We start from the raw sequence: 23,095 nt of genomic DNA on the forward strand, positions 1-23,095 counted from the left end.
ACGAAAATTAAGAATAGTTATTAAGAATAATTTGTGAACATCTAAATGTCCAAATGAAACCAAAATACTCTCTTTCATACACGATAACATCGAGAAAATCTATAATGAATGCTCACATTTTGTTCATTGTAAATACTATTTATTAGATATCAAAAATTCAAAATTTAATGTAGGCTTATTTTTGTAGAATGTTAAAAATCAAAACAGCACATGTAAATTTGTCTATTCAACTGCAGCTTCCATGTATGCAGTGCAGCATCAGAAACGGACGTTGAAAATCGCAGTTACATCCTTGAATGTAAACTTCACTGCAATACATGGATGTTAGTTTGGTTGCATAAACAAGTAGGATAATAATGAGCTTTGATAGAATGCAACTCATTGAACTTTCTTTCCTAAGCCAATGATGTCCATAATGCCAATAAATTTTTAGATATTGTAAATGAAATTTTGTAAACTCTTTTAGCTTAACATCCCATGTTTAGGTTCTTTAAACTAAGGGAGACAGAGATCATTAAAACGATAGGCGACTTGGCATCTCTTTCGCAAATACATAAAATCTGAACTACAATTCACAATTTAAGTAAGGTACAGTGGCGTATTTAGGGGGATGGCTTCCGGGCTTAAGCCCCCCTCGAAATCTTACTTACTATAGTAAAGTATATGAAATATCTTGCAGAATTTTTACATTTTCAGGCAACCCCCCCCCCCCCGAAAGTTAGCAAAGCCCCTCCCAAAACAAAATTGTAAATACGCCACTGGTAAGGTACTAAAGCTTCTTATAATACGAAGAAGGAAGATCCTTTGCGGACGTTAATGCCCATCGTAACAATATTTTCCACTAACTCAAATAACGCAAATTTGATTCGGAAGTAAAAATAACATTGCTTCTAGAACTAATAAGTCACCAAGGAAAGCTCTATCTCTTCATTAACTCCTTCAGTGTGCGTGGCGAGTTAACTCGTGTCTTCAAAACGCACCTGCTGTGCGGATGGCGTATATATACGCTTTCATTTTGCTTTGGCTATTTTGTATTGCGTATGGCGAATATACTTGCCCATAGTATGAGTAATGTTATCCCAACAATATTTAGCGAGTTTGCGCTCAGCTGGTATCAATTGTTGCTTAATTAAAAGAAGAAGAGGAGAAAGAAAGAAATTAAAATAGAGTTTGTGCTTCGTCAAATACAGTTTTCATTCTTTGTTTTGTTTGAGAGCAGACAGCACAGTAATGGCTTCAAAACGATATTTCAACGATGCTGACATCGAGGAAGAGTTATTAATTAGTGATTCTGCTGTAAGTGATTTTGAAACAGATTTAGAATCAACATCCAAAGTTAAAAAAAAAAAAAAAAAACTTTTTACAGCAGTTCGCATCTGAAAATTACGCACTGAAGGGGTTAATATCTTCGTGAATACAGATAGAGACGGATATTTGTTGTGTATCACTATCTCTGGTCTTTCCTTGTCTTAAGTTTCTGAAAATGTCAATACAACTTGAAAGTATTCCATATACACTTTCGCAGGCCAATATAATACGCTAAAAGATAATGAGAGAGAGGATGAAATTACATTAGGAACATGAAGAAAACTTCTATTGTTGACTATATAACTACCGATAAACACATATTTCCATCAGATCAGTGGCATATTTACGATTTTGTTTCGGGGGGAGTCTTTCCTAACTTTATTCCTGGAAATGTGGAAATTCTGCAAGACATTTAATTTACTTTAATATAACAAATAACATTTTGGGGGGTTAAGCCCGGAAGTCCCCCTTAAATACGCCACTGCACCAAATAAAATGTAATTCTTAGTTTTACGTCTCACGTGTATGCCCTTTAGGCTGAAGGAGACGTATGAAAAATGGCGTATGAGTGAATGATTATGAAATATTTAGTGGCGCGAGAATGTGAGAGGAAACAGGAGAACCCAGGAAAATTCACGGACACAATGTTGTTCATTACAGAGACTCGCATGGCCGGGGATTGAACTACAGATCCTTCACGCTAGAAGTAGGTCCTCTACCACTGAGCCACCGTGCTCTCAAACTTCACCAGGTGACTAGAAGTATACAATTTTCATTAAAATTCATAGAGCATCGTACAGACTTTACGCTGAAAACTTCTCAAATTATTTATAGACACTAAATTTTGAATCAATTAACACGATTTAGTTTAGTATTTTCTTTTATTTTATTACATTCTAAGATGCTACGTTTGCTTTTGACCTTAATTAATCAATAAAAAAGAAAAAAACTTGGAGATGTTTTCCTATCAAATACAAAAAGATTTTTGACATTACTTCTTTTCTTTCTTTATAACTTTTCCCTGCTTTTCATACATGCATTTGATTATGTAAGTTCTTATTGACTTCAATTTATACAATACACAACTGGAAATATTATTCAATAGAAATCTGTCATTTTTTTCAATAGAAAAATATAAAGATTGTACAACCTAATATTAAGCCTGCGTGATTTGCTAATAACGACATGGTAAGATTTATTTGTCAATAATAATAATAATAATAATAATAATAATAATAATAATAATAATAATAATAATAATAATAATAATAATAATAATAATAATAATCTCTACAAGAAATCTTAAGTTTTAGTACTATTAAACCAAGAATTTATTCCTGGTTGTATGGTTAGCGTACGTGCCTTCGGGGCAGAGACAAGGATTCGATTCCCGGTGGGAGCTCATGTGATTCAGATCTTACGTTAAGCTGTAGATCCACGTATCATATAGCCATGTTGCTGAAAGGGACGTTAAACTCACATCTTCAACAACAACAACAACTATCGAATGAAATTGAGCCATAAAATTATAGGCCAACTGATAACAACAACTGATAATTATTTAATATTATAATCACTACTTAGGTAAAGTTCATTCTAAACTGAGATGTAAATGACCGCCTGTGCAAATCTAAGGGATCAGGAATTAAATCAGAACCCTGAGGATACAAATCCTGGCAGACAGCAGTATTCATATAGTAGCTAAATGAAGTTGGTAGTTTATATTGTTGGTCTAACTATGCTTATGATATACTTATTATTCAATAGTTGCTGTGCTTTACACAATGATATGTTCTATACAAAATGTATTATATGTGTATATTCAAGATTAAATTATGAAAATACGAATGTGATGTTTTTAAGAACACTAGTCGTGAAGTGAGTGAGAATGATCAGTATCGACATCGAACCTATGGTCTCTCAAACAACCTCAGGTTTGCGTAAAATACTCATACAGTCAGTAACGGAGTATTCTTTTTTTTCTTTTCTTTCTTTTTTTTTTTCATATACTACTCCTAAACACTCCAATTGATCCACGTGTTCTGCAATAACACAACCATCTACCGCATTCCATCACATGTTGGCCTTTAAACAATTTTTGTAAATGCTGACCTCACCCGTTCAGGAATAAAATGTTGATATGTAAAGAGACAAACACAGCAAACAAGCTAGGTGGAGTTGCTATATTTTTAATTAAAGCAGAAACTTTATTGAACTATTATCAAGTAATAATGTGAGAACAACAGTACTTACTTTGCTTAAAAAATCAGTGTGAGTTTCCAATAATGTATTTCTCTTGTCCGCACTTTAGTCCATTTCATATTCTAATAAAACAAGTACAGAAAAATCCTGGAGCGAAAGCAGACTAAATTTCACTTTGCACTAAGTATCCACTGTACACAAATAATCTTGGTCTACTTGAAACATATTTTATTTTAAAACAAATCCGATACATTGTTTGTCTTAGCACAAAACACGCACCGATGAACTGTATATGCACAACAAAAATCACGCCACTTCGTTGTAAACACAAGCGTTGTCTTTTCGGCAGCGCTCCTACGAAATCTTCGGACTCCTTCGATGCACGCACGAGGTTCCACGATGAGCAAGGCGAACTGTCAGTGTGCTGTGGTGTGTATTCACAGGTTCGCTTGCTAGATCCTACAATTGGTAGAACAATTGGAAACCTTGCAAGGAGTCTACAACTTGCTTATAGCACCCGCACAGCAACCAGTTGACAACCAGGTGAAGTTCAAGGAAGGTAGGGAAAAAAGTACGCAGCATACACAATGAAAAAAAGTACAAGTGGCTAAAAAAGAAAGAATAAAAAAAGCGTTGCGCGCCAATCTGTTCCTTCCTTCCAGTCGCTGGATGGTCGCTTCAGTGTACTACTACTGTAAACACTGGAGAAGGATAATACAACGCCCTCTCGAACAGAGCACAAACAGCTAGACAGACGGATACTTCCGCCCACCTTTTCTTCCTCACATTTCCTGCTCATTGTGGTGATTTCTCAGATAACAATTATTCACCTTTTGTTTCCCCTTTATTTGTGGTGAATAGCGAATTCAGTACGAAAAGGAAATGGGTAAGTTTATGGAAGGGGAGTGTGAACAACAGACCTTGTTTACAATTATTTTCTTTCTCTCTCACCCTCGTACACTCACACCTCTTATGATGAGAAAAAATAAATATATAACTTTGGTTTTAAAAAGCAATATTTTTTCTTGGAGATGTGTGTGTTTACAGAGTTCATTTATTTCATGTTCTTCCTTTTTCTTTTTCTTTCTTTTCTTTTTCTTTTGTTTAAGAATAAGGTATATGAGACAGTGAACTATAGCTTAACGTTAGGTTCGAAGCATGTACACCCCTATCGTCAATCTACAATTCGGATTTCCCGCACAAATGAAAAAAAGAAGAAGTTCTAAAAATATTTCATTCAGACCCTTGAGGTTGAACATGTGCCTCTTCACATTAATTATGAAGATAGCAAAATGTGATAAAGGGACAGCGAAGAATAAATAATAATAACTAGTTGAACCTGTGTTTACTCAGCGCATCGTTATGTTATGACATGAATTTCTTTCCTATTGTGCATGTCTCCTTACTCACACAGGTAAAAGATAAGATTGATTGATTGATTGATTTTAACGTCCATATGAGACGTGGACCTACTGATTAACGTGGAATCCGAACCACATGAGCTCCCGCCAAGAATCGAACCCGGGTCTCCCACGCAAAAGGCGAGGTAAAAGATAAGAGACTCACAAACGAAGTGAATTGCTATGTATAGATGTGGAGTAAGTTTGTAGCAAATTTGTAGAAGTAACACGATATCAAGTGGAAATATTTTTTCTAATAAATCTATATCCGTCCGAGCACGCCTCATTGAGTCTCTTGAGGCCTTTGAAGTTGCCAGCATGCAATAGGTTTTACCATTCAGATTTAAGCAAAGCGCCTGTAATGATTGTCAACCCGCCATACTTATCTTCTCTACTGGTTGCCTTACATCGTAGTTTCAGCCTGCAACAACGTTAATCTTATGGGCTCAAAACAGCTCCTAAAATGTTGAATAGAACAATAACGACAAGGTTTTTGAACATTTGAACAAAAACTGGATAATTTACACAAAATTTGGAATCGACCAGTGAAAATGGCACGTTCCTAGTACTTGTGGTTTTCAAGATCTCATTGTCGAAAGGATTGCGGACAAACATATAAACCTAGCATTTTAATATATAGACTAACTGAACCTGCACTCTCTAAACAGAGCATTATTCACATGAATCTCCTTGTCATCCTTCACAACATCTGTACATAACTCTTTACAGACGCAAGTGAAAGTCTTGATAAAAATCGGCAAGGGGTACCATAAAGAGGAGTTTTTTTCGATTATTTTTTCAATATCTCGCACCATTTGCAAGATTTGAGCCTACTTCCGGTTGGAGTTTCTAATTCATGTATGATTAGTGTATTCTTTCTTCCTACATGCAATATGTAATAAGCAAATACATTATATACTCAGTTAATTATAATGTCAATGACATATGGTGTTCACTGGACAAACACTCCAAACAGTAAAGATTCATCTTAGACTGGAGAAATGGTTATCCTTCGTTTTTCATTATTATTTGACCATGAAACAGACGCCTGGAGATATGCAACCCCTATGTACGCCTATGTTGAGTTGGAATGTATAACTCGTAGGATATGATGCTTTACTTTTTAAAATTTCAACACCTCAAGTGTACCCTTGAGAAATATAATAAAGAAACAACGGCCACGTTTTTTAAATATTCAATTAGAACTGGACAATCTACACAAAATTTGGAATCGACCAGCCGAAACGTTACGTTTCTAGCACTTGTGATTTACGAGATCTCATTGTCGAAATGATCTGAGACAAACATAAACTTTTCTTTGGAGACAAATATATAAACCTAGCATTTTAATATATAGATAAATACTACTACCGTATATTAGTAAATCCAAGACGACTTTTTTTTCGCAATTTTGTGCCCAAAAATGTTGGTTCATCTTGCTTTCGCGAAATATGATGTAGAGCTTTTCTTATTCTCTTCCTCTCCTACAAGTTTAGTCTTTATCTTTCGTAGATTTAGTTAAAACTAAGGGAGGTTATATCTGATTTGATTTTTAGTGCAGCTTTATACTAAGTTCCGAAAATATTCTCAGTATTAGTGTAGATTTCCTTTTGGTAATCTGTTAATTAAAAAATGGGTTTTTTCTTGAATTCAGAATCATCTTGTATTCAGAAACATACGAATGACCCACTCTTGAACTCCTAAGTCATACTAATTAGCATGAACAGAAACGTGAATATGGGATGAGGAAGTTTTTAATAATAATAATAATAATAATTATATATATATATATATATATATATATATATATATATATATATATATATATATATATAGATATAGATATAGATATAGATATATAGATATATATATATATATATATACTAAAAACTTGCTGCGAAACAATAGAGTATTTCACGAGTCCCTGAAATTAATGAGTTGAAACTCAGCATATAAAGTCATTAAAAGTAAAAGTAACTGAACTCAACGCATGTTTTAGGCTGCGTTTTCGGAAATTCCACTTCTAAAGGAATAGAGAGAGAGAGCAAATGTTTTTAATTTCCCATTCTTTATTCAAAAACTCCCAAATGTGATGCTTAAGCTAGAGATATGGAATTCGGTATATTAACTCTTGATTTAAAAAATAAGAGAAAACACTTTGAAATATTTTCGAAAATTTCCTTTCTAAAGGGGAAAAAGTAGGGCAACTTCTATAATATTCAAGTTTTTATTCTTTATCCAGGAAAAAGCCCAGTGCGATGATTTCTTTAATTTGGAAGTGTGGAATTCGATATTTAAATTCTTTTTTTTTAAAATAATAATAATAATAATAATAATAATAATAATAATAATAATAATAATAATAATAATAATAATAATAATAATAATAATAATAATAATAATAATAATAACCGAAAGCGTGTGTTGCAGTTTTCAAAAATTTTGCTTCTAAAAAAGGCAAAGAGGGAAATTTCTAGAATATTCGCGAGGTTAATATAATTGAAGAGAGCCTACATGATATGTTGCTTTGTTTGAATTCCCAGCGACTGTGGCGTGGGGAATGTTTAAAACGTTTATGAAATGTTCTACAAATGGTAAGAATCGGTGGTTATGTTTGAATTACTTGGTCTCAAACAGAGCTAGATTAACCCATCTAGAGCCCAGGGCTACAGAAAATATATGGCTCCTGCTGACTGCACCTAACACATTTCTGTGAAAGTATACAGTAGAAAAATTAAGGGAATATATTTCATATTTTTGGTCATATTTTATTTTTTATGATGATGATGATGATGATTTCATCTTCATGATTATTTTTAGATACCCAGTTGAGATTTTGATCAGAGTGGAGGCCCCTGACCACCTGGAGGCCCGGGGTTATAGCTCACCTAAGCCCCTCCCCCTTAATTCAGCCCTGGTCTCAAACGACTTCACATGGAAAAGATTTAACATGTTTGTGTTTCCGACTATATAATGTTATTGAAGCAGTACCGAGTATTACGAAAAGCAAGCTAGGTATTATGAGTGTAAAGTATGGTAGAAGGAACGACTATGAATCTATAATCATACAGAATTGTTGTTTGCTTCACGGGTGTTATGAAATAAAATACTAATTTTATTACATAATCTTGGAAATTAGACAGTGTCGGTGTTGAAGAGTTTAATGTCTTCTTCTTTTTCTGTTATGTCTTCTGGCCTGTCTTCTTTTATAGTTAAAGGAAATATGAAATATAGATTTAAATGGTGTTATTGGTTAAGTGGTTAATACACAAACCTCATATATTTGTTTCTTTCTTTTTTAATCTATATATTAAAATGCTAGGTTTATATGTTTGTCTCCAAAGAAAAGTTCATATGTTTGTCTCAAATCATTTCGACAATGAGATCTCGAAAACAAGTGCCAGAAACATGCCGTTTTCACTAGTCGATTCCAAATTTTGCGTAAATTGTCCAGTTCTAATTCAATGTTTAAGAAACGAGGCAGTTATTTCTTTATTACGTATTTAAGGGTACACTGGAAGTGTTGAAAGTTTGAAAAAGCATCATATCCTATGAGTTCTACATCCCCAGACAACATAGTTGCATACAGGGGTTGTATATCTCTCAGGCGTTTGTTTCATGGCCAAATGATAATGAAAAACGAAAGATACACATTTCTGCACGCTAACACGAATCTTTATTGCTTGGAATGTTTTGCTCAATGAACACCATATATCACTGACATTATAATTAATTGTGTATGTAATGTATTTGTTTATCACATACTGCATGCAAGAAGAAAGTAAACACTAATCATGAATTAAAACTCCAACCGGAAGTAGGCTCAATCTTGCAAATGGTGCGAGATACTGAAAAAATAATCGAAAGAATCTTCTCTTTATGATACCTCATGCCGATTCTTATCAAGATGTCTTTGACTTGTCTCTGTAAAGGAATATGTACAAATGTTGTGAGGAATGATAAGGAGATTCATTCTCATATATGAATGATGGCCGTGTAGAGCTAGCATTATATTTATATTTTAATACTGGTGTGATAACAAATGTAGTTGATAATATACTTAATATTTTATGCAGTGGGGTCTGGGGGAATTCGTACACGATCTAGTTCAAGTAGTCAGAATCATAATGATTATTGTAAGGATAAAGATGGTATCTCCATTAACCTTATACCCTTTGACATACTTCATTGTCCGAACTACACTCAATTATTATTATTTGAAAACAAAAAGAGTTATATGAGAATTTAATTTGATACGTCACTCACGGTATTGGTTGGAGTGTTGTAAGTGAGGAAAATATATTTAATAAATCCCATGCTGCTGACTGCCATACTCTACTTAAGTGCTGGGGCTTACGGAAGGAGAGTGATTATAAATGTCTGTAGTGCTTAGTGGTGGGCACAAAAACGGTTTATCGGTTTTTTTACCGAAACCGGTTTCGGTTTTTTCACAGGATCCGGTTTCAGTTTTTCAACACTGGTTACTTTTTTTTCTTCCAAAATTGATTCTATTCCTGACCAGAATAGTGTTTCGTTGTTCTCCGGACACCGATTCCGTTTCCACGGAAATAGTTTTGTGTTTTCCAAAAGTTTTCACCGAAACCAGTTTCGGTTAAAATCGAACCGGTTTTGGAGAAAACCGAAACTGATTTCGGTGAAAAACCGAACCGGTTTTTGGAGAATATCGAAATGTCGGTTTTCAGATTTCGGTTTTTCTAGAAACCGGTTTTCGGTTTTTATAAAAAACGGTTTTATCCATAGAAACCGGTTTTCGGTTTTTATAAAAAACCGGTTTTATCCATTTCCAGTAGTGCTATGTGTCATTTGACAAATTAGGCGGCCTTGCTAATATGCACCGAGCAAAAAATATCCTAGAGAATGACAGAAGGAGAGAAACAAAAGGGAAAATTAACTTTAAAAACGAAAGTTAATTTTTAATCTCAAGAACGGAAAGAAGAAAATTTATTTTTAAAAGTAGCTATTGTAAACAAGAATAACTCAAGTATGTAAATTATCCAATATCTCCTCGTCAATTTGAAAACTTTCTTAATACTAATAGTAACATCATCCGCAGCATCGCTCTAATCATATCTACTAAATGCGTATTTCCTTAGGTAATTTACTTTTCGAAACTAATCTAAGCTTCTAAGATTTTCTCTGAAAAATAACTGTGTATCATATAATTTTACTTATAATATTATTAAAGGAAATTTCAATTTTTCAAAGCAATTATGCTTTTCGCTGATAATTATGCCAAATCCAACTATTTGCATGTCATATTCGTTCACGAAAACAATTGATGCACTAAAAAATTCTATGAGTAATCAATAAAGATCGATCATTTCGCTCCAAATTTGCAATTAATGTATACAAAGTATTTTATTTTACACCGTTGCATCGATCCATAAACACTACTCTTCAGGGAAATATGTAACAAACACTTTTTCACGAGATCGATACCAAGAAAAAGTTGTACCTGGCCAAAGTAAGGTTTTTGATTTGATCCTGATAACTCAGCAGAATTCTTAAACAGACCCAGATCCCTAACTAGGTAATTCAACTTCTCTTGAGAAAAAAAGTTCGGGCCACGTCATCCTCGCCATGCCATATTTAGAATAATTAGAAATCACCTGGTTCATCTCAGGACGTTTCTTATCCGAATACAACTTTATATGTTCCAGTGTAGAGAGAGAGATCTTAGCACAGGCATGTCAGAATTATGAACAACTGGACTATTGCAGTTGAGAGGTTAGGGTATAAAATAGAATTCTTGTTTTCCTTATTTAATCCTGTCATAATACTCGAACAGAAGTAGGAGCCGCGGTGGCTCAGTGGTAGATTGTTCACCTCTGGTGCTTGGGGTCCCGGGTTCGATCCCAGCCCCCGCCAAGTGAACTTTGTGGTGGACAAACACCGTGTGCGTGGGTTTTCTCGGGGTTCTCCCGTTCCCTCCCACTTTCTTCATTCCACCATTTTATTCATCTCTCATCATCACCGTCTCCTTTAGCCTAACCGGCATAACCGTGGGACGTAAAACTTAAAGATTTCATTTCATTTCGAACAGAAGTAGCAGTCAGAACTATAGTTCTGCTGTTCACGCCACACAATTGGCACTCCAAAACGAAAAACACACGTTGCACCTTTCAACCATAGTCGAAGATTCTCAAAACAACATTTACACACTTTATGGGTTGCCCAAAACTTGCCTTGATCCCCCAGCTTTGTGCTAAAATAGGAAAAGTAACCTTTTAAGAAAATCCGTGATATTTCTTTGTTGTTTCATTAATATATACTTACCACAGATGTAACCAAAACTATTTGGTGAATTAACATATCCTCTTGTAACCCTGAAGAATCGAAATTGAACGTTTCCCAAGTGAAGTCTATACGAACAAAGACCAACTAAAGAATTAATCAAAACCTTAATAACCGTAGCTGTAGTCACTGGCTAAGAATTAAAACTGATTTGAATCAGTTAGGCCACTGATAGAACATTCCTCATCACGTTAGTTAGTGATAAGCTGGAAGGAAAACAGATATATATGCTTTAAAAAAAGTACAGACTTTATTAATTTAACATACATGTTTAATTAATACAACTTTAGGCCATACATTTTAATTATATGAATTGCCCTATTTAACGATTGATTACAATAATGGTGATGATTTTGGGGGGAAAACGTGATGTAATAGGCAATTTCTGACATTATTTTGAGACTCAGCGCCCCAAAATCTATAAGAAATGACGAAGATATCCCGGGCATCACTTTGGTCACAGAACTAAGTTATCTGCGCGTGTCTTTGGTGCAAGAGGTTCCAGTAGAAGAGTCTTGATAGCTGAACGCCTGACTGGTTCTGAGGTTCAGGTCTCATGGCTTTGGTGCTGAAAGAGACGCTGAACTCCGATCCAACTAACCAAACAGAGTGACTATTACATATGCAGTTTGGACCTTAAAAGTCTTGAAGAAAACCGGTTACATGTAAGATAAAACGGACACACTTCTCGCCCTGCTCAATAATAACTTCTATATATTATAATTTTTATTATTGAAATTATTGCACTGGAGTATTTTTAATGTTTTATATGATTGTTTTATCTCTAGTTTTCAGTGAGTTTACATTGTTCTCATATGTAATTGATAACATCAATATAACCATCATTGTTTCTATAGAATTTTATTATACATTTTTATAGTACTTGTATTTTATTAAGTTCATAAGAATATTCTAAGTTATGATATTCTAGGGTTTCTTACGCTAATAAAAACAATTTTTGTTTATCTTTTATTGACAAAAGTTAAGCATAAAATGCTTTTATTTGCTGCGTAATAAACTTTAATATGTGTCTCGTGACCTTGGAATGTATTAAATGCACACCTTTCACCTACAACATACACGTATGTATCCTATAGCCTTCATGATAACACAAAGTATAAAAGAAAGAAAAGAAAAATATATTTAGTCAACTGGTAATTGGGAATGGTGACATACTCACAAAGACGTAGACCTATGACAAGTTCTAATAAAATCAGCTAAATTGATTTGGAGGTATATATGAACGATATGGGAGTACTCCTAACAAAATATTTTATTTTATTTTATTTTATTTTCAGGACAGTTACACAACAATAAAGAACATCCAAGAAATAATGTGGTTATGTTTCTCCGTGTAGAGAATTGGACTTCGTAATAAGTGCCTCTGACTTTACAGATGATACAATTCTTCATATGCATGAACAATATATATGAACAATATATATATACTGATAACTTCATTTTCTGTTCCTAGTTATCAATTAACTGCTAACCATACTGTAAACTTGAAAATGGAATGAAAATGAAATATTGCAGTTTTACGTCCCACGGTTACGCCATGTAGGCTAAAGGAGACAATGATAATGAGAAATGAATGAAATGGTGGAATGAAGAAAGTGAGAAGAAAAGGGAGAACATTCAGGAAACCCACGCACACGGTGTTTGCCCACCAGAAAGTGCACTTGGCGTGAACTTGGATCCAACCAGGGACTAGAGATGAACGCTCTATCACTGAGCCACCGCGGCCTCACTGTAAACTTAAGAAGCTAGATCTTGATCTTACTAAACTAGTCGCAAAGTTGAATATTAGAATCTGAATATTTGACTATTGGAATCTGAAGTAGGAATATCCGGATGAGTTGTAGCGCGATCAACTCCAATGAAGGAACGTCCTTCGATTCCTCCTCATATGACAACGTGCTTGTGCCTTTTTTGGTATTCATTCGTTTCTGCCTTTTCAGTTTCTTCATTCTGCGGGATGTATCCCGAGAAGGAACTTATCAAAGCTTGTATACTCTTCAAATACCATTAGACTTACACGGTGAGGAATAAACTTATTTCCCGCATGCATTTATGCGTCTCCTTTCGCGTGTAGATATACGGTATGTAAACTATAATTTCTATATTCGTTTAAACATGTTTCTGGGCCCGTCACGTACGGGGGATGGCATCCATCAGCGATCACACTATACGCGAAAAGAAGGAAGCGGCCTGAACATGTATGTTAGCTATCATCCCAGCATTTCCCTGGTGTGCATGAGAAAAACCGTGAAAAAACCTCACTCAGGATGTCTGGCCTGAAAAACTTACATCTTTTGAACAGAATGTCTCTACCGTTAAATACTGCATATATCTTTTCTTCAAACTTTTTCAGGTATGTGCTTATCTGATACTGTTTAATTTCTGACGAATAAATATTTCTAATGTGAAATATCAAGTTACGGTTAGTTTTTTTAAATTTATTCATCTATTTACGTAATCCACTGAGACACCTCAGAATGTTCTCTCTTGTGGACCGTCTTTTGATTGCATAGGTAGCGTACGCGCCTCTAGTCCGAGAGACCCGGGTTTGAGAGTTCGTGTAGGTCTGATCCCACGTTAAACTGTAGGTCCACGTCTCATATAGCCTCGTTGCTGTAAAGGACGCTGAACTCCCAACCAACCTCCCTAATTTTTAAAGCTTGATATTCTTCAACAATGAGGTTGTATCAAACATGATTCTTCAGTTTGATCTAGAGATGCAAGGGCTAAATAAATAAATAAAATTTTAAAAATAAATAAAATAAAAAAATGACTTAAAATATTCAAGTTTTGATGAAAGAATAATAGTATATTCCACCTTGCTTTTCCCATTATATCATGAAAAATACATTTAATTGCTGTATTTTAAAGAAAAATCATGAAAAGATTCAAAAACCAAAGAAAATAGTTCATTTGATAAGAAAGAAAATGGCCAAGTCGGTGGATGCACTGGGTTTCTAGTTTCGACTAATTGTTTTTACAGTGTTTTAATAAAAAGTTTAATAGCGTTAGCAATGGGTAGGGATCTTGATTCTGTCTCAGCTCTCGTCAAGTGGGTTTTGAGTTGGAAATACACCATGTGAGTGGGTTTTCACGGGGTTCTCTCACTCTCCCACTTTCTCCATTCCACCATTTTGTTCATTATGATCATTCCATCTCCCTTGGCCTCAGTACATAATTATGGGACGCTAAACTTTTTTTCTGAAATGTAATAGATTTCATGGAATAAATAACACTTATTATTATTTATGAGTTAACCAAAACTTTATTAACTTTATAACTTTATTTATTGAGCCTGTTAAAATTAGAGGATGAGAAAGTTAAAACGCTACCAAAATACCTTATTTCAAACATTTTGACAGGATATAACAGTAAATAAAGAAGGAATATTGTGAATAATGAAGTTTATTACAGTGATAAACTAACATTTTTCTTAAAATAGTCATTTATGAATTTAATTTAGTAAATTGAACTCGTCCCCAAACGAAGAACAAAACGTAAGAGTTTTTATTTTTATTTTTATTACTAAAACGAAAATGATATTCTATCTATTCCTTGGTTTATAGTGGTTTGCCTGCTAGTTTGAGTTTAGGTAACCAGTAAAATACATATGACAAGATACAGTATATAAATTCCAGGCACTTTGAAAGATAGGCAAGCAACATGACACTTCGATATTGCGGGTTGCATAACTCATACATGTTTGCAATCAATGTCATTTCGAGTTTGGAAAGTAATCAAGGCAGCCAGGTCCCGGACTGAAGAAAGGACTCACAAGTATTTAATGTAGAGTCGTACAGGGAAACAAAAGTGGCACCTGAAAAGATAACCACAAGTCATTTTCTGTTTTCCCTAAAATCTGGCTTTTGTATGTGTGTGTGTGTGTGTGTGTGTATTTATAACTCCATGTCAAAGAAGCCAGCTTGAGATGCATCAAAACTGACCTCGAAACTTCTACTTCAGAAGCGAGAATTCCAACCATTTAGGTATTATAGAATCTTTCTAACTCAACTTCAACATATAGTTCGCTATTAAATATCCGCGAGTAGAAATTATTCATCTCAGGAACAGTCTATCCTCCCATACCTGATCTAAGGTGGGGAGATGACGAAACAACGAGTAACTTTCAATGTTTCTGAGAAGACCGCACCCAGCCGATTTATACAGAAGAAGGAAAATGTTAGTGCGAATCGTGGCCTTGAGGCTTGAACCCAGATCTCATTGTATGCTAAATAATCGTGACAGTGACTGACGTTATTATACTTGTTAGCTGAGTAGGCAATCCATTTACTGACGGCAAAAATATAGAACACAACACTGCTATCTATCCTTGTATAAATGGTCATGTTGTACACAATACGATATGTTTGACGTATGGCTAAAAATAAAATTGTCAGTCTGTTATTTCTTTCATTTGAAATATTTCTGAAGGTCAAAAATCAAAGATTAAACGATAAAATATTGTAGATATTATTATTTATTGTTTCAGAAAAGTGAAGGAAGACTTTCTTTCTCAGATAAGTTTGGATTTTTTTATCAATAGAAGACAGGAGGTTGGTGGGGTCGCAAGTCAAGCATCCAAATACGAGCAAATGTATATGCATCTTGTTATGCACTCTATTTGTCTGTATTTATTATCAAACTTACGTGAATAACCTCTTACTGCACCAAATTTATACCTGCGTTTCAGACATTATTATTATTATTATCTGAAAAGGTAGGAGGATGCATGAAGTCACGCCGTCCGTCGTGCCTATCTTTGCTCATTGTATTTTTTAGGAAGTAGGGGATGCCATAGATTTTTTTTTTTTTTTTTTGAAGTGGAGTAACGACATTCCCAGCGTTTCCCCTCACTTTTATCTCTAGTCAACTTACTAAACGGAAGCCCAGTTTAGTTCCACAATGAGACCAAGATTTATTCTATGATTCTACTCTCCTCAGGGATTCGCCAGCCTCTGGAAACCTGAAATGTATGCAATCAATGCAGATACAAATGTATACAATCAATGGTGTGTAAGTTAGACGATTGAAATGAAGGCAGTAACCCCGTGCCTATGCAGACGCACTAGAGCGCGAGCAGGTGAGCACGTGACAGATACATCTCATTATCTGTTTTAGCAAGATAGACAAGACATGACAACACAGCAGCTCTCACAATTGGTAACAACACTCAAAGGGAAGTGGGAGCGACGCCCTCACACGCCATAAACGCTGTACCTTAGCATAGTAGAACGTGAATGTGGTACTGATCATATCATTTCCTCTATGGCCAAAATCCTTAGAATCTCCACACTCAAGGACCACATCATATTGGAAAGTTGCGAATAGGAGGATGTACCTTTATTATTATTATTATTATTATTATTATTATTATTATTATTATTATTATTATTATTATTATTATTATTATTATTATTATTATTATTATTATTATTGGATGCGTTATCTACGTTAATCGTCATCTTTACTTCAGAAACCTGATTAGAAAACTTAAAGATAGTAACAGAAAACTACTATCAAGTGGTCTGAATCACTTCTTGAATACGCAGACGATGTATCCTCATATAGAGAGAGTAGATGTCGACATAATGTCATGATAGTTCCACCAGAGAAAAATTATTAGTGCAATGAAGAACCGATACGGAAGAAAAATGTTGTCTGGAAATAATTAAACTGCAGCTAGTATTGCAATGAGAATAGTGTACGAAAGCGAGAATACCATTTTGGCGGAGTATAAAATAAATTAATCTCGAAATAAGTGTAGACAAAACTTGGTACGATACATCGTAACAAGTCAAATCATTGTTAACAGAAACATCGTAAGGAATAATTCTACAATATTACTAGCGTACTAGCAGAAATGCCCGTTTTTAGTACGGATTGAAAGCATGCAACCTGCAACACAGTAGAACAGAGCGAGTTGTCTAACTTGAGGAATTTTTTAGGTACTCTACACTTTTTGAACCACCAGAACGTGTGACCCCCAATCCCTCCCCTGAGTAGAAAATAAAAAACGACTTCGTACGAGATTAGAACCAGCTGTTTACAAAATTTGGATGACTTCTTTGTATATAAAAATCTTATGACAGACAGACAGACAATACGCGTTCTCTTATACATTAGTAAGAATGAGAACAACAAAAATAAATTTAAAAAATAACACACCCAAAGATGAGACACATATCATTCAATAGGTTTCTTCGAGCTGAATAAAATGGTATGCTTGAGGATGAATCCTCATGCGTAGTTTTCAAGAAAATAGACAAAAATGTAATATTATGAGACTAAAAAACGTCTTTCCTGGTCAACAACAACAGGCTCAAAAACACTCTCATGGCTATGTGGTTAACATATTATCTTTTTACGAGGGAGACCCGGGTTGAAATCTCGATGAGAGCTGGTGCGATTCAGGTTCTACCTACCTTAATATGGTATACGTCTCATACAGTCTCGGTGCTGAAAGTGACACTAAACTCAAATCCAATTCAATCCAATTGTATTAAGGTGAGATTGATGCCCTTATTACATCTTCCATTATAACATTAACAAGATAACAATACACACAATAGTTAACGAGACATAATAACCTAAAATTATCATTAATTCTTAAACTTGAATTTTAAATATTTTTCAGTTAATGCTTTCATAGTTCTAAATATTTCTTGTAATAATGTAGAAGAAGTGGATGAATTTATATTTTCGTTTCGTTCTGCGAACACAATTTTTCAAAGCGATGCTCCTCTTTAGTCGATTTATATCGTTAGGCGTTTGTTTGTCCCGATACACCTCCAAAATGCCTGAACCGTTCAAATTTGAAAAGGTGATTCGAGACCGCACGCTGAGTGTCATAAGGGATCTTATGTCTCGATCGGACATATCATTGAGGAATAATCATCGGAAAACGGGATGCCTATAAACATAACCTTGGAAAAGCATTTGTTGTAGGAATTCTCATTGTAAACAATGGAAAATATATTTTCAGCATTAGAAATAGGGAGAAGCTGTTTTCGTTTTGTTCTGCGAACAGCATTTTTCAAAGCCATTATGCTTTCCGCTGGTATGCTAAACTAAATTATTTGCATTTCGTGTTCGTTCACGAAAAAAAAAAAAAAAGATACACTAAAAAATTCTATGAATAATCAATAAAGATCGATCACTTTGCTTCAAATTTGCAATTAATGCATAAGAGTTACTTTATAATGACTTTTACCTTTGTTAGGTTAGATTCTGAAATATACGGTTCTGCTGTGTTCATTTTCCTTTCTCCACGAGGATTAGATTTTGACTGCGTCTTAAGCAAATCGACAAAGAAATATTTCCATCTATTCAAGATGCTATCTGTATTGGTGAGAATTCTTTCGTTGGCTTTTTTTTTTTTTTTTAATATAAGGGCAGGGTTGATAGCCTTCCTTAAATTCATTGATGCCTTTATATATGTTCCGAACTTTTTGTTTTTACTATTATCTTCAAGTTCATTAATTTTAGCTTTCAAAAATCGCGTTTCTTTTTTCTTAAAGTTTTGGATGTTTCCAACTTAATGTCAATGAAATTTTGTGTAATTATATCGTTCGGATTTTGTAGCCAACGCAGTTTTCCCTGTTTTCTCTTTCCTGCTATGTTTACTGCATTCCTGATCGAACCATGGTTTGTCCCTATATATTTCCGTGTACCCCAATTTTTCTTTTGCTGAAATTTTAATGCTATCCCTAATTTCAGCCCATGTATCATGAATACTAGTATACTCAGAACCTTCTAAAACCGAGAATCTACGTTCACTTCAATCTGGTATTCCTTTCTTACCTGGCTCTCCTCTAACTTCCTTAAATTAAATTTCTCCCTTTGCAGATGTTGAATGTTTCCTTTATTCAACGATAATCTTTCTTTTATTATTGCTGCTACTAGGTAGTGATCAGTGTTCGAGTCAGCTTCTCTGAATGATGGAACATCAGTTACGCTAGTGTCCTCTTCTACAGGGCCAGATGTTGAATCCTGCGAACTACGCGCTCATGGAAGGCGTCAGGTGAAGAAAGCACCAAACTGCAAAATGAATTTTGTGTTTTAATTAAATGTGAATACTTATTAGAGAAAATGTTATGATGAACAGTTTTCCAAATAACTTGACATAAATATTGTACAGACTGAGATACAGATAAAATACATCAAAAGGACAATAAAGTCGAATCTTTGCGTGGTTGGCTGTAAAACACTTCTTTACAATTGAATGGACTCTTACATCAATTGGCGCCAATGCACACTCACAAGTGATGCTAGTTTGAGGAAAATTTCCCGCTGCGCAGGGAATTAGAGGATAATCTTTTTAAAGAGGGAAACAGGAAGATTTTGTGAATATGAGATAAAAGGTAGGAAAATTTAGCTTTCCAATAGATGTTATATTAAGCACTACGACAGTACGACTAAAGGCAGTGACATTCTTTCCACAATCCACCATATGTACAAAATACAAATATAACTGATTCTTTATTCCTCTCCCAGCAACCCTTCCGCGACATTGCTGTAGAATATCATTGCCAAATAGTCTTTGAAACGGGAACGGATCAAAGAGCAAAAGGAAGTCAATTGCACGTGTTGCTTATGGATTGGGTGACCTTATTAAAGTAGAAAAAAATGTCTTCAGGGGTGCTCTGTCTTGTCATAAACAGTGTCCCCACATAGAGCTTCGGTTCAATTACCACAATTAACGGTGGAGAAAGATCAGCGTAAATGAAATGCACATTATTGAAGTTCAAGCTTTTAGCTTTTGTTGTCCATTGCTCTAGGGAGGGGGGCGAATACTAAGAAAAGACAGGCGGTACAAATGGATTTTTTGATCATTTCTAAGGGAAATTTTAACTTAAGTTCCTAATATCAGGGGCTCACAATCGCTGCCCACTGCTTAGTGCTCTTTTAGTCAACTTCTGTCATTCATCTACATTTTCGGTTTTATCCTGAGTCGTTTCGTTTTTGTTAATTAGAATGATGTGTCTTTTAACTTTTTAATAGTACTTCGTTTCTCTTGTAATAATTATGGCCAACGACATAAAAAATGAAGTGAGTATTTTATTGAAAACGAAAGCTACGAAACTTGAAAGATGATGAGAGGCAAGTGAAGGATCTAAAAAGTTTCTTTCGACTTCGGGACAAAATTTCGAAAGTGATAATCATACAAATGTTAAAGTGGGGAGTTGTCAATACTAGTTACTATTAACGAAGAATTTGTAAGTCTATAAACTTTTCAAATTTTAAGTTTATTTTACTTCAGTGCAGTAATTTAATTGTTAAATTAAAATGGAATGGATAAGGCCTTTTCGGTTACGGATCTGATGTTAAATTTAATGCATTTCAAAATTTGTTTCAATACAATTAGTCTTCACTAAAAAGTTCACTCAAAAGTTCACTAAAAGGATAACTGTAATCAAAATCGAAAAGTCATTAGGATTATAATTAACCCTTTTTCTTTTTCTTTTTCTTTTATAAGAACCGTCACTGTCAATTACAGCAGTGTATACATATGCTTGTTGTATTATAACAGTGTAACATTGTCAATTCATTTTCTAGTATTAAATTTCGGTGGAATGATATTTTTAAACATTTGGTAATCGTCCTAATGTAGAGTAGAGTTTTGATTATTATTTATTTGTGTTCAGGGATGCACCGACGGAGTGGTCTAAGTATCTGGATCCCAAAAAACTTTTAATTTTTAAGAAAATTAGCACAATTTCAGGAGGCAAATACACAAAATTATTTGCATTTTGTAGGCTAGTTCGAGAAATCTTCGGACCCAAATGAGAAATCTAGGGTTCGCAGCTGCTTGTGTTTACATTCTGTTAGAGCCTACTCATTGCCTGATTTCGAACGTCTGTGTTGAAAGAGACATGAAAGGATTGAATTGTTTTATGGATCTAAGGGGTCCTGAAAAGAATTTTTGTGCGGGAGACTTGATTTTGAAGTTCCACCAGTGGATCGAAGACAAATATCGATTAAGGCACACACTTTTATAATTTATTGTATATTAAAGAAGTTCAGGTAAAATTAATAAAGAATTGATTGAAATCAATTACGATTTCAAGAACGATTAAATGGACTAGCTTTGATAGCCATTAAAAATGGCATACTCAATGAAATGAATACGAATGGAATAATAAGAGATTTTGCCAAGTAGAAAGCCAGAACAGTTCTTTATAATATGAACTTTTTAGTAATAAAGAAAACGAGAAATTAAGCTAATTACCATAATCGTATAACTAGAAAATAGTATGTAAATATGCCTTTAATGAAGCATAAGAGTATATCTCTTTGTCAAAATCAAACCTATGTTAATGCTAGACTTGAGGCTCATAAGTTTTATTCTGTTTCGATTTTTATGCATCAATTACACTTGTCAAAATACATCATAGGTATATATCTTACTTGTGCTTATTTAATAAAAAAAAAAAAAATCTATTAATAACTAAAATTGAAACTTTGTTCAGTATTCGTCAGTTAGTTATAATTTCGCTATTTTTCGTTAATATACAAAGGGAGACTACAATATTGAAGAAATTTGCAATTGTAACAATTATTTGAATAATTTCTGTCCGTTAAAATGTTCTACTCTTTTATTATAATTTAGATGGGGGCGCTTAAATATTGTTTGCTTACACTTAAGAAATGTCTAGAACCGGCTCTGCTCTTCTATCTACTAAAACGTGATCAATTTGATCTGGTGAGGTCCAAATGTATTAAGAACGTCAAAATGTGGAAATTTTACGGTAAGGTTTTTGAATATTGCATAGTTCACGAGTCTAATGTCGTTGTCTTTACTTTCTTTATGTAAAGTTTCATTCCCCATAAATCGGTTTGAAAATATCCTCTCGTCCTACCTTCGCATTGAAATCCCCTAGTAGAATTTTCATATGGTATCGTGTGAGTTGGTCAGATACCCGTTCTACTTCTTTGTAAAAACTATTTTTATATTGTCAAGCCTTATCTTCTGTTGGGGTATGCACATTTGAAACAATAATATCACACCACCGACCCCTAAGAGTAATAAAAGGAAGTCTATCATTAACAAATTCAACCCGTAAACAAAAAACTCTGTTCCTAATTGGTGAGCTTTATTTCCTTCCCCGTAAAAGAACATAAAATTTCCAGACTTCTGTTTCATTTCCTTCCCATCTAACTTCCTGAACGTCTACTAGGTCCGTCCTATATTTATTTAACTTATTCGGTACAGATTTTCAAGCACCTGACCTATAAAGACTTCTTATATGATATACAATGTTTCAAATCTCAAATCCATTTTACTTTGCTTGTTCGTGCCAAGTTATCATCCCTGGTCCGAGACTTCTGTGAATGAATTGTAACTTTTCATTTAAAATGATTACAAACGTATTTAAGCGTTTTTGACATTTCCCTTACAAGGAAAGAGAAAGGGGGGGGGGCTGCAATTGTCATAATAAGATTATTATAACTCGAAATCATTAAAGATTAGAGACGTGTTAAGGATGTAGAATTTAGTATATAAACTCCTTATTCAAAACAAGTGGACATAAGCCACAGTGTTTCCGGAAATTTTGATTTTAACTAGAGGAGGGGAGGGGGCAATTTCTAATTTTTTTCTCAATAATATAAAAATGACTTTGAGGTTGTCAGTCTTATCCTCAGGGAAAATCAAATGAACCATTTGAATGAATTTCTGAGCACAGTCAGCACTTGGGCCGACGGTATTTTCTAATTTCACATTAATTGAGTTGCGTATTCTATGGGGCGGAGGGGGGGAAGGAAGTAGTTTAAATTTTTCGGACAGAATAACACCATAAATATATTCTTACCGTAGGAAGGACTGAAGCTAAGGTTGAAATACGAGGTAC

The 23,095-nt window shown here is 34.3% G+C and overlaps 1 protein-coding gene across 2 annotated transcripts in view; it reads right to left on the reverse strand.

The window, feature by feature from the left end:
- ec (ubiquitin specific peptidase echinus) overlaps positions 1–4,166 on the reverse strand; it is a 217,475-nt gene extending 213,309 nt beyond the window's left edge. Inside the window, exon 1 of one of the 2 annotated variants that reach the window (XM_081768705.1) lies at positions 3,562–4,166. The gene's annotated coding sequence lies outside the window, so the exon portion shown is untranslated. The remainder of the gene's footprint in view (positions 1–3,561) is intronic. The other variant, XM_081768704.1, reaches the window with a different exon arrangement.
- Positions 4,167–23,095: the final 18,929 nt, after the last annotated feature.

The sequence above is a fragment of the Thermobia domestica genome, chromosome 1, assembly GCF_964235325.1.
Source record: "Thermobia domestica chromosome 1, izTheDome1.hap1.1, whole genome shotgun sequence".
NCBI lineage: Eukaryota > Metazoa > Arthropoda > Insecta > Zygentoma > Lepismatidae > Thermobia > Thermobia domestica.